Source organism: Scyliorhinus canicula, chromosome 10 (genome assembly GCF_902713615.1).
Source record: "Scyliorhinus canicula chromosome 10, sScyCan1.1, whole genome shotgun sequence".
Taxonomy (NCBI): domain Eukaryota; kingdom Metazoa; phylum Chordata; class Chondrichthyes; order Carcharhiniformes; family Scyliorhinidae; genus Scyliorhinus; species Scyliorhinus canicula.
In genome coordinates, this window is record NC_052155.1 from 172,911,914 (window position 1) to 172,925,584 (window position 13,671).

Here is a 13,671-nt window from a genome sequence, read left to right on the forward strand (position 1 = left end):
GCTCATGCCCTACACCATGGACGTTGTGGCCTCCATCTGTGCAGGGCAGAGGTTGTGCACTAATGTCTCCATTGCAGCCACCACCCTTGCAGTGTTGACCTGGCTGCATGGGAGTGCCAGCAAGACCTCCTTAGGCATTGGGACTCCTCCAGTTAGCCTTGCAATCCGAGGAATGATGCGGACATTCCTTCCTGATGTTCCCTCCTTCACCTTTGGAACTCCAGCAACTGCAGCATGACTGTACGCAGAGACATGTCACCTGACTGGGGCTGATCAGATTCCTTGCTTCTAGCAGCCCCCCCGATTCCTGAGACGTCCCGGCCTCTGCCTGCTGTGGATTACGAAAAGTGAGGTGCCCCCCAGTTTGTGGCCCCGAAGCCTCCCTACTACTAAATCCCATCGAGGTGTGTGTCTCTGTACAGCTGAAAGCTGTGACACTTCGAGGGGCACACCCGAGAAATCCTTGGAGCTGCTGTACCCGCTGCTCTCGCCCACCCACCCTGAACGTGGATCTGGCTGCCCCCTTGCTGTGCCTTCCAGAGAAGGGAGATGGCATAAGTGTAAAGAAATAAGAGGTAGAGCACACGTGAGTTTGGCAAGATGGATAATTGTGTTCTGGGTCCTCACTTTTCTTCCTCGTGCCCGCCTCCCCCCTTCTGACGTGACCTCTTTGTTATGGGTACAATCTGCCCAAATGGGAACAGAGTCTCATAACGTACGCGTTGGCCAAGTATTTCCCGGCACTCGGAGCACCAAGAAACACCACGCTATCAAACGGCCATTGGGACAGATCGGGGCACTCAGCAGGGAATACATGGCCGAGGCCGCACTGAGGAGCTCCACTCGCCAGAACACCTTAGCGCAGGAAATGATCGGGACGCCATTTAAAAATGGCGACTCAAACCCCCCAACACAACCCCCAAACCCCAATAAGAGGGCCCTTTGCCCCCCCCCACACTGGGAATCCCCAGCTTGGCAGTGCCCCTGACAGCTGGCAGTGCCACTCAACACGTTGGCAGTGGCAGGCTGGCACCCAGGTGGTGCCATGGTACCAGGCTGGCACTGCCAGGGTGGTACCAGCAGTGTCAGGGTGCCACCCTGCCCAGAGAGTGAGCATCAGAGGGCCTCCGATCCCCTGGAAGACCCCCACAAGTGCCGTTCCATCTGGTCCCCTTTCGTGGGAACCAGCTCGCCCAAGATCTCCAAGCCAAGGGAGTTAGATCCCACGCCTTGAGTAGATCTCGGGAATGCATATCAGTGCGAGACGAGCTGTCTCACTCTCGTGTGCAGATTTGCCAGAAAGCGATGCTGCCCACAATGGGCAGAATTCGTGGCAAGCTGGGTTGAACCCGGAAGAGGAATTGCCTGGCACCTACTGGCTGCACGCGCTGATTTTGTGCACGCAATGTGACTGGCAGATCTCACCCTATTTTTTTTCCCGCTTATTGTCACAAGTAGGCTTCAAATGAAGTTACTGTGAATAGCCGCTACATAGAATAGAACAGTACAGCACAGAACAGGCCCTCCGGCCCTCGATGTTGTGCCGCGCAATGATCACCCTACTCAAACCCACATATCCACCCTATACCCGTAACCCAACAACCCCCCCCCCCCCCCTCCTAACCTTACTTTTTAGGACACTACGGGCAATTTAGCATGGCCAATCCACCTAACCCGCACATCTTTGGACTGTGGGAGGAAACCGGAGCACCCGGAGGAAACCCACGCACACACGGGGAGGACGTGCAGACTCCGCACAGACAGTGACCCAGCCGGGAATCGAACCTGGGATCCTGGAGCTGTGAAGCATTTATGCTAACCACCATGCTACCGTGCTGCCCACAACGTGCCCTATATCTCATTTTGTAAAGATTTTTCTTTCTCTTTGTAATACTTCAAGATAGTTGATGAAAACCAATGGATAACAACTGTTGACCTGTTGTGGACCGTTGTTTATCCAAATTTATTGTACATGTTCAGCCTAGAGTGACATTTGAATACTAGTGCACATCATGCTGGCTGCCCAACCAACAAGGCATTGGTTCGAGTGTCTGCTCACTCAAAACTACCTAAAATAATTGAATTTGATCAATTCCAGCAGGGCTCACTCAGACAAGTGGCTCTTACTTAATATCTTAATATCCCAACAATTCAGGAAAGTCAGGGGGCAGAGTTGAATATGGTTGCCATCACAAAGGAGAAGGTGCTAGAGAAACTAAAAGGTCTGAAAATTCTCCGGGCCCAGATGGGCTACATCCTAGAGTTCTAAAGGAGATAGCTGAAGAAATAGTGGAGGCGTTAGTTATGATCTTTCAAAAGTCACTGGAATCAGGGAAAGTCCCAGAGGATTGGAAAATCGCTGTTGTAACCCCCCTGTTCAAGAAGGGAACAAGAAAAAAGATGGAAAATTATAGGCCAATTAGCCTAACCTCGGTTGTTGGCAAAATTCTAGAATCCATCGTTAAGGATGAGATTTCTAAATTCTTGGAAGTGCAGGGTCGGATTAGGACAAGTCAGCATGGATTTAGTAAGGGGAGGTCGTGCCTGACAAACCTGTTAGAGTTCTTTGAAGAGATAACAAATAGGTTAGACCAAGGAGAGCCAATGGATGTTATCTATCTTGACTTCCAAAAGGCCTTTGACAAGGTGCCTCACGGGAGACTGCTGAGTAAAATAAGGGCCCATGGTATTCGAGGCAAGGTACTAACATGGATTGACGATTGCCTGTCAGACAGAAGGCAGAGAGTTGGGATAAAAGGTTCTTTTTCGGAATGGCAACCGGTGACAAGTGGTGTCCCGCAGGGTTCAGTGTTGGGGCCACAGCTGTTCTCTTTATATATTAACGATCTAGATGACGGGACTGGGGGCATTCTGGCCAAGTTTGCCGATGATACAAAGATAGGTGGAGGGGCAGGTAGTATTGAGGAGGTGGGGAGGCTGCAGAAAGATTTAGACAGTTTAGGAGAATGGTCCAAGAAGTGGCTGATGAAATTCAACGTGGGCAAGTGCGAGGTCTTGCACTTTGGAAAAAAGAATAGAGGCATGGACTATTTCTAAACGGTGACAAAATTCATAATGCTAAAGTGCAAAGGGACTTGGGAGTCCTAGTCCAGGATTCTCTAAAGGTAAACTTGCAGGTTGAGTCCGTAATTAAGAAAGCAAATGTAATGTTGTCATTTATCTCAAGAGGCTTGGAATATAAAAGCAGGGATGTACTTCTGAGGCTTTATAAAGCACTAGTTAGGCCCCATTTAGAATACTGTGAGCAATTTTGGGCCCCACACCTCAGGAAGGACATACTGGCACTGGAGCGGGTCCAGCGGAGATTCACACGGATGATCCCAGGAATGGTAGGCCTAACATACGATGAACGTCTGAGGATCGTGGGATTATATTCATTGGAGTTTAGGAGGTTGAGGGGAGATCTAATAGAAACGTACAAGATAATGAATGGCTTGGATAGGATGGACGTAGGGAAGTTGTTTCCATTAGCAGGGGAGACTAGGACGCGGGGGGCACAGCCTTAGAATAAAAGGGAGTCACTTTAGAACAGAGATGAGGAGAAATTTCTTCAGCCAGAGAGTGGTAGGTCTGTGGAATTCATTGCCACAGAGGGCGGTGGAGGCCGGGACATTGAGTGTCTTTAAGGCAGAAATTGATAAATTCTTGATTTCTCGAGGAATTAAGGGCTATGGGGAGAGAGCGGGTAAATGGAGTTGAAATCAACCATGATTGAATGGTGGAGTGGACTCGATGGGCCGAATGGCCTTACTTCCGCTCCTATGTCTTATGGTCTTATGGTCTTACTGTGGGCTGTACCACCTCAGAGAAGGGGTTATGTGTAAGTAGAAAATCTGACGATTATAAATGGGCCCATACAAGTGAACAATGGAGTGACATCCAGGGATAATCGTGAAGCACTGAAATGCAAAGAAAAATGTTATTAGGCTGAAAAAATATAGACTGCAGTGTATTTTTAGAAAAGTGAAAAATCTGTTTGTCTGATCTCTCTCTCTTTCTATTATTCAGTTTGATAAATCGAGTGATGATAATATTATGACGTAACACTACAATCTAATCTGATTTTTACCCTGAATTCATTTTTTTTTGCTTGAAGCATAAAATGTATTGAATAAATCCAGGTAACATCTGAACTTACAAAACATGCCTTTCCTATATTTTAACTAATGAAAACCAGCCAGAATAGCAGTTGCCTTTGATAATGTCATGCATTGTAACATCAAGAGGTAGTTTTTTTTTCCTGAATTGAGAACACATGATGTAATACGATAAGATCACAACGAACAAATCACATCACAATTATGCAAGTTGGGTCATCATGTCTCGTGTGTGTGTGTGTGTGTGCCCGATGGGGAGGAAAACTCCCATTTAATGTGGAAGCATGCCAGTATTACTGCACAGCATGTTGCTGAAGAACTCAGTTCAGAATCAGTATTCCGCAGGCTTGGAAACTCCTTAGGCCAGTCCCAGTACTCAGCTGCACCCACAGGTGTCCTCTGGTGCTGAACTCACCAGAGTCTGCAAGATTAGAAGACGTTACCTAATTTGAGTCCACCCTGAAGATTAGGCAACATCTGGCTTGACCCCCCTCTTTTTCAAGAGCCTGGAAAATGGATCGTCCTTTGGTGGCCTTGCCTTCTCCAGTAGTTCCCCAGTATTAGTCGTTGAATTCTTGTGAAACTTTTCAGGAACTTTTTAGGGGGCTGGTTTAGCACACTGGGCTAAATCGCTGGCTTTTAAAGCAGACCAAGGCAGGCCAGCAGCACGGTTCAATTCTCGTACCAGCCTCCCCGAGCAGGCACCGGAATGTGGCGACTAGGGGCTTTTCACAGTGACTTCATTGAAGCCTACTCATGAGAAAAAAAGATTTTCATTTCATTTCATTTTAATTTTCATTTTAATTTTCATTTCATTTCATTTTAATTTTAATTATAATTTTTAATTTTAATTTTAATTTTAATTTTAATTTTAATTTTTCATTTTCATTTCATTTTCATTTCAATTTCAGGAAGATGTGGAGATGCCGGCGTTGGACTGGGGTGTGCACAGTAAGAAGTCTTACAACATCAGGTTAAAGTCCAACAGGTTTGTTTGGAATCACTAGCTTTTGGAGCGTTGCTCCTTCATCAGGTGAGTAACCTGATTCTCCCTGGTTGTTTGCACTATCGTCTTGTGGGCTAATCTTCAATTCCAGGATGCTTCTGGAGGATTGCTGCTCTAGATTCAGTCGTCCTGTAAGGAAACAAAGTCTGTCCTTCCCTCAAGAGCGAAATTGTGGATCCTTTTATACACATTACCTCAACAAAGCCTCAGATTGTGCCATGCGTGCATGTAGAGCAGCCTCCCATTCCTTTAAGTTAGAGTGGAGTGTGAATCTTTGGCCCCAGGTCAATAGGGTCACATTTGCTTTCTTTCAGTTTTCAGTATTGAATATTATTCCAGCAGAAATAACTCAGCCCGTGTTAACCTGTCAGAAATCAAACACTGAACCAGCAGGGGCACCGACAGATCCTGCGGGAGGAGGTTTCAGAGCAGGTAACTTCCATAATTCAACAGCAAGGGGAAAGTGTGTAGCTTGGTGAAATGTGAAAGGGTGGAGAAGGAAAAATGTCCGCACAAAGAACTGTCTCTTAATGAGGAATTGTCTTGTGCTTATACCGAGAGCTGGTGTTTTGTTCGTGTCCAGCTTTACTTGGAGACCCATCGCCCTATCTCGCCAATTCAGTGTGAAAATGTTTCCAACAGCCCTCAAAGTGCTTCTGGGTCTCCTTCTTTAGCGCCGCATCAGATATTCTTAATGCCGATCTGGAGCCATGTCCACCGGTGCCATTTTCGGGGTATCAGACTTGCAGGTGCTGCAGGCAGGGGTGAAGGCGGCTGCCCTCGCCTCAGTAATCGGCCAGAGGCAAGTTCTGCTTGGGTAGAGATCACCTGCTCCACCCAGTGCCTCGGGCTTGGCTGGGTGACCTCATGTCGTTCTTACATTTGGAGAAGGTCAAGCTCACAATCAAGGGGCAGGTAGAAGGATTCGACTTAAGACGGCAGCCCTTCACTTTCTTTTTTTAAAGAGTTAGTCACCATCAGTTGTTAAGGGGTTTAGTTTAATATTTGGGAGAAGGTTAAGTTAATTGGGGTGGTTGTTTGTTTACTGGGGCTGGTTTAGCACAGTGGGCTAAACAGCTGGCTTGTAATGCCGAACAATGCCAGCAGCACGGGTTCAATTCCCGTACTGGCCTCCCCGAACAGGCGCCGGAATGTGGCGACTGAAGTGTCAGGCAGGTTGGTTCGACGTCGACTGCGACTGGATGCAGGGAAGCTAGAAACAAACATCTGACACCGGAGATGATCCAACACTGTTTTATTTAACTATGGACTGCTGTACATGTTCAGCTGTGAACACTCTACTAATCCTACTGACGACCTCTTACTGGCTCGACCAGACTTACTAGCTACCACATGGCAGTAGTGCCCACTAACTTGTGCACTCTGACTGTCTCGGTATCTGGGTCCCGAAAGAGCGGAAGTCTTAATGCCCTGCGGGCTTTATAGTGGTGGTGCCCTGTCTGGTGATTGGTTGTTCTGTGTTGTGTGTTCATTAGTCATCAGGGGCGGGATTCTCCCCTACCCGGCAGCGCGGGGGGGGTCCCGGCGTAGCGGAGTGGCGCCAACCACTCCGGCGTTGGGCCTCCCCAAAGGTGCGGAATTCTCTGCACCTTTGGGGGCTAGGCCCGTGCCGGAGTGGTTGGCGCCACACCGAAACCGGCACCAGCGGCCTTTGACGCCCGCCGCCTGGTGCCGGGGCTGGCCGAAAGGCCTTTGCTGGTTTGCACATGCGCCTGTGCGTCAGCTGCCGCTGACGTCAACATCGGCGCATGCGCGCTGGGGGATTCTCTTCCGCCTCCGCCATGGTGGAGGCCGTAGCGGCGGCGAAAGAAAAAGAGTGCCCCCACACCACTGGCCTGCCCGCCAATCAGTGGGCCCCGATCGCGGGCCTGGCCACTGTGGGGGCACCCCCGGGGTCCAATCGCCCCACGCCCCCCCCCCCCCCTCCCCAGGACCCTGGGGGCCCGCTCGCGCCGCCGATCCCGCCGCCACCAGAGGTGGTTCAAACCACGGCGGCGAGAGAGGCCTCTCAGCGGCGGGACTTCAGTTCATCGCGGGCCGGAGAATCGCCGCATGGGGCTCGCCGATCGGTGCGGAGGGCACGCCAATCGGCGGGGCGTGATTCCCGCCCCCGCCAATTCCCGGGTGGTGGAGAATTCTGGCAACGGCGGGGGCGGGATTTTTGCCGGTCCCGGGCGATTCTCCGACCCTGCGGGGGGTCGGAGAATTGCGCCCCCTGTGTGTCAATCACTGCCTGTCTGCATCTCATTATATACATGAGTGGATATTATGACAGCGACTCGGGGCTTTTCATAGTAACTTCATTGAAGCCTACTCGTGACAATAAGCAATTATTATTATGGGCAGCACGGTAGCATAGTGGTTAGCACAATTGCTTCACAGCTCCAGGGTCCGAGGTTCGATTCCCGGCTTGGGTCACTGTCTGTGTGGAATCTGCACGTCCTCCCCGTGTGTGCGTGGGTTTCCTCCGGGTGCTCCAGTTTCCTCACACAATCCAAGGATGTGCGGGTTAGGTGGATTGGCCATGATAAATTGCCCATAGTGTCCAAAATTGCCCTTAGTGTTGGGTGGGGTTACTGGGTTATGGGGATAGGGTGGAGGTGTGCGGTTGGGTAGGGTGCTCTCTCCAGGAGCCGGTGCAGACTCGCTGGGCCGAATGGCATCCTTCTGCACTGTAAATTCTATGAAATTATTGTGTTCTTTTTGCATTGTAACTTGAATTAACTGTTGTATATTATTTTGTTTCTAATGAAACTTTTCAGGGCGGCATGGTCTCGCAGTAGTTAGCACTGCTGCCTAACGGCGCTGAGGACCCGGGTTCGATCCCGGCCCGGGTCACTGTCCGCGAGGAGGTTGCACATTCTCCCCGTGTCTGCGTGGGTCTCACCCCCACAACCCAAAGATGTGCAGGGTAGGTGCATTGGACACGCTAAATTGTCCCTTAATTGGGAAAAAAGTAATTGGGTTTTCTTAAATTTATAAACCTTTGTGGTTTCCTTTGGCCATTGACCAAGGTTCCTGGTGACTTCAAATACTATTCACTTTATGGAAATTTTGTAAACCCCAAAGCTTTAGAAAGGATGCCAAATTAGGGAGAGCAAAGCAACCCCAGATTGAACTGTCAGGTCACTTCAACCTAGCTGACGCCAGATGAAATCTTGGATCTGGATCTGACCAAAGTGTGGTGCAGTAAAACTGAAAATATGGTTGAACACCAGCTTTTCTTCAAGTGTATCTACCCGGCATAGTTTATAATAATAGATATTCTAGATTAAACGAATATTTGTGTTGTAAAAATGTTGTCAGAAAATTCTGTATCACGCTCAGCAACATAAGAGCCTAATAATAATAATCTTTCTTGTCACAAGTCGGCTTACATTAACACGGCAATGAAGTTACTGTGAAAAGCCCCTAGTCGCCACATTCCGACGCCTGTTCGGGTAGAATTCAGAATGTCCAAATTACCTAACAGCACATCCTTTGGGACTTGTGGGATGAAACTGGAGCACCCGGAGGAAACCCACGCACACACACGGAGAACGTGGAGACTCCGCACAGACAGTGACCCAAGCCGGGAATCGAACCTGGGACCCTGGAACTGTGAAACAACAATGCTAACCACTGTGCTACTGTGCCGCCCTGTGCACTTTTTGCATCAAGAATATGATTGGCTTCAATAAGTGACACAGTTTGGTTCATGGTTTTACCTCAATAAAAGTTTGGTGAGAGAAAAGATGATGGATTAATAAAGACATTTAAAATTTTCTATTCCAAATATTCCACGTTGAAGAATCCTGCTTCAGAAACCATGAAGCAGGCTTTATAGTATTAGCATCATTAGCAGAAACTGCCTGGTGGGCTCAGCGGTCTGGAACCGCAAATGAAGCCGGGCGCTGGGCCTGGGCTCCCCGAGAAACGGTGGGCTTGCTGGCTGGTGAGAGCTGCTGAGGAGGTCGGGACCAGTTCGGCGGTGGCGGGGCTGTGGGCCACGGGCCACGGCCCACAGCCCCGACGGTACATTACAGCGAGAGGCCAGTGGAAGCTGTGTGGATTGGGGAGTGGAGTGAGGCCTGCGAGATGTGGCAGTCGGCCAGCCTGTCTGGGCCTGAACTGGGCAGCAAGAGTGAAGAGATCAGAGAGCTAGAACGTAGAACAGTACAGCACAGAACAGGCCCTTCGGCCCTCGATGTTGTGCCGAGCAATGATCACCCTACTCAAGCCCACGTATCCACCCTATACCAGTAACCCAACAACCCCCATTAACATTTTTAGGACACAAAGGGCAATTTAGCCTGGCCAATCCACCTAACCCGCACATCTTTGCACTGTGGGAGGAAACCGGAGCACCTGGAGGAAACCCACGCACACACGGGGAGGACGTGCAGACTCCGCACAGACAGTGACCCAGCCGGGAATCGAACCTGGGACCCTGGAGCTATGAAGCATTTATGCTAACCACCATGCTACCGTGCTGCCCCAGGCTTTTCTCCAAACACCAGTACTGAGCCAAGGAGGCCAACTACAAGGAAATCGGACCAGCTCTTTCTCTTCCTGACTGACATTGGGCACAAAAAAAACAACAGGCTGCAGCTGGGTTTTAATTTTTTTTTTAATTTCCAAGATGGTGCCAGAGCGTGGTGACTCTCTGCGAGCTCTCCTCTACGGATCCTCTTCCTACATCTTTTTATAACCATTATTGTAGTGTTTTCTTTAATTATTATTTATTATAGTATGTTCTATGTATTCATATATGGAACGATCTACCGGCACTGTAAGAGGAAATATACTTTTCACTGTACCTTGGGACACGTGACAATAAATAAATAAAATTTGCTCTGTAAATGTGCAAAAACAAACAGTGCAATGTGGATAAATGTGAGGTTATCCACTTCAGCCGCAAAAATAGGAAGGCAGATTATTATTTGAATGGGTGTAAATTGAGAGAGGTGGATACTCAGCGAGACGTTGGTGTCCTCGTGCATCAGTCGCTGAAAGTAAGCGCGCAGGTACAGCAGGCTGTAAAGAAGGCAAATTGTGTGTTGGCCTTCATAGCAAGAGGATTTGAGTACAGGAATATAGCTGTTTTATTTCAATTGTATAGGGCATTGGTGAGGCTACACCGGGAGTGATGTCTGCTGTTTTAGTGTCCTTATGTGAGGAAGGATGTTCTTGCAATACGAGTATGGGGAGAAGGCGAGCCGCATGCTGGTGAAAATGAAAATGAAAATGAAAATCGCTTATTGTCACGAGTAGGCTTCAATGAAGTTACTGTGAAAAGCCCCTAGTTGCCACATTCCGGCGCCTGTCCGGGGAGGCTGGTACGGGAAACGAACCGTGCTGCTGGCCTGCTTGGTCTGCTTTAAAAGCCAGCGATTTAGCCCAGTGAGCTAAACCAGCCCCCCCACACACAAAGGAAGAAGGCGCATACTCAGATGGGCAGGAAGCTACACACACTCTCTCTCACACACACACTCACAGACAGGCAGGAAGGTGCACCCTCACAGACAGGCAGGAAGGTGCACCCTCACAGACGGGCAGGAAGGCGCACACTCACAGACGGGCAGGAAGGCGCACACACTCTCTCTCACACACACACTCACAGACGGGCAGGAAGGCGCACACTCACAGACGGGCAGGAAGGCGCACACTCACAGACGGGCAGGAAGGCGCACACTCACAGACGGGCAGGAAGGCGCACACTCACAGACGGGCAGGAAGGCGCACACTCACAGACTAGGCAGGAAGGCGCACACTCACAGACGGGCAGGAAGGCGCACACTCACAGACAGGCAGGAAGGCGCACACTCACAGACGGGCAGGAAGGCGCACACTCATAGACGGGCAGGAAGGCGCACACTCACAGACGGGCAGGAAGGCGCACACTCACAGACGGGCAGGAAGGCGCACACTCACAGACGGGCAGGAAGGCGCGCACACTCTCTCTCTCTCACACACACACACACACTGAGGAAGGTGCACACTCAGACAGGCAGGAAGGCGCCCGCACACACACACACACACACACTGCGCCAGCTGCGGAGGCAGGCTGCGCCCAGGGAAATATTGAAGATCCGGACTGGGGCTGGGGATGTGGTGTCAGAGCCAGGAAAGATAAATGAGGCACTTAGAGAATATTACCAGGGACTTTATGAGGCAGACCCAGGAGGAGAGGAGGGGGACATGGGGTGGTTTCTGGACGAGCTGGAATTTCCCCAGGTGGAGGAAGCAAAGAGGCAAGCATTGGAGGAGCCCCTGGGGCTGAGGGAGGTGCTGGATAGTATCAGGGGTATGAAGTCGGGGAAGGCCCCTGGGCCGGATGGGTACCCGGCAGAATTTTATAAGGAATTTGCGGCGGACCTGGCACCACATCTGTCGGGGGCGTTTAATGAAACACTGGAGAAGGGGGAGTTGCCGGAGACGATGAAGCAGGCAGTAATCACACTAATCCCAAAAAAAGGGAAGGATCCGGTGGATTGCGGGTCGTATAGACCCATATCACTATTGAACACGGATGTGAAAGTATTGGCTAAGTTGTTGGCGGGGAGGATGGAGGATTGTGTCCCGGGGTTGGTTGCAGAAGATCAAACAGGCTTCCTGAAGGGCAGGCAGTTCGTGAGTAATATAAGACAGCTGTTGAATGTGGTGATGAATCCGTCGAGAGCTCTGGTACCGGAGGTGGTGGTGTCTATGGACGCGGAGAAAGCATTTGAGTGGGTGGAGTCGGTACTTGTTCAAAGTTTTGGGAAGGTTTGGGTTTGGGCCGAGATTTGTGGCATGGGTGCGGTTGCTGTATGTGGTGCCAAGAGCGAGGGTGAGGACGAATGATATGAGCTCACGAAGCTTTGACTTACACAGGGGTATGAGGCAGGGGTGCCCGCTGTCACCGCTGCTGTTTGCGCTGGCCATAGAGCCATTGGCGATGACTCTCAGGGGGTCGGCAGAGTGGCAGGGGATAACGAGCGGACAGAGGGAGCATCGGGTGTCGCTCTATGCCGATGACCTCTTGCTGTATGTTTCGGATCCGTTGAAGAGTATAGGAAGGATTATGGGCCTGTTGAGTTCCACTTATGGAGCCCCGTCCATTCCCTCACTACCTGAATCCCCCAGTACCTAAACCTACCCCTCACTACCGTAAATGGCATCCCCCCTAAATTAGCCCGCTGTGCCAGCTCATTCACCGGGAATACCTCACTTTTCCCTACATTCAGCTTGTATCCCGAGAACTCTCCAAACCTCCCCAACAGGCCCATAGAGCGACACCCGATGCTCCCTCTGTCCTCACATGCGTTTAAAAAAAAAATGATCATAATGAATAGTGGAGCAGGCTCGAAGGGCCGAAAGGCCTCCGACTGCCTCTATTTTCTATGTGTGATTCTATGTTTGTATGAAATCAGGTGGCAGCGAGGCAATGGCATAATGGTATTTTCACTGGATTAGTAATCCAGAGAACTCGGGTAACGTCTGGGCAACTGGGTTCCAATCTCACAATGGCAAATGTTGAAAATTGAAATTAAAAGTCTACTGATGGCCACAGAACCATTATTGATTGTCATTAAAAAAACATCTGGCTCACTAATGTCCTTCAGGCAAGGAAATCTTCTGCCCTTACCTGGTCTGGCCTACATGTGACTCCATGTCTTCGAATCCCGACAGTGTAGAAAGAGGCCATTCGGCCCATTGGGTCTGCACCGACACTTCGAAAGACCACCCGAACTAGGCCCAATCACCCACCCTGTAACCCCACCCTAAGGGGCAATTTATCATGGCCTAACCTGCATATCTTTGGACTGTGGGAGGAACCCGGAGCTCCCGAAGAAAGCCCACGCAGACACGGGGCGAATGTGTAGACTCCACACAGTCACCCGAGGTCGGAATCGAACCCAGCTCCCTGGTGCTGTGAGGTAGCAGTGCTAACTGCATACAGTCACTGTGCACCGTGCCGCCTTTCTGAAATTATCTGTGTCCTCTGAAATGGCCTCGCAAGTCACTCAGTTCAATGTTAATTAGGGATGGGCAATAAATGCTGGCCTTGCCTCCACCATCCCAGACACTCACCTCGGTTGGACATGTTAGCAAAGAGGCTCCTGGGACTCTATCTGGTGTGCACCTCACGTGTGCAGCGGTACATCGGATGGAGGTAGGGACCCCCAAGGCGGTGGTGGGTCGAAGGGCGGCCGGACCCCAGGGACTAGTTGTCCAGACAGGTCCTGGGCTTTTGGAAAGATGGTCCCACCGATATTGGAGATGCAGAGCCAGGGACTACATGAGGGTGTGGCAGCAACCATCCAGCGGCTGCAGGGACAGGATGCGGTGTTGACCATGAGTGCCACCCAGGCCAACACCGCACAGGTGGAGCTCAAGGTGGAGGCATTGGGTGCGAAGGTATTGGCCATTGGTCAGGATGTCCAAGGCCTGAGGCACTCGGTGCCGGTGGTGGCTGAGGCACAGGACAGGTCTGTCCTGGCAGAGGCATCTGTGTACCAGGAACACCTGAACATTGCAGGGGCACTTTAGAGCTTGGCCCAC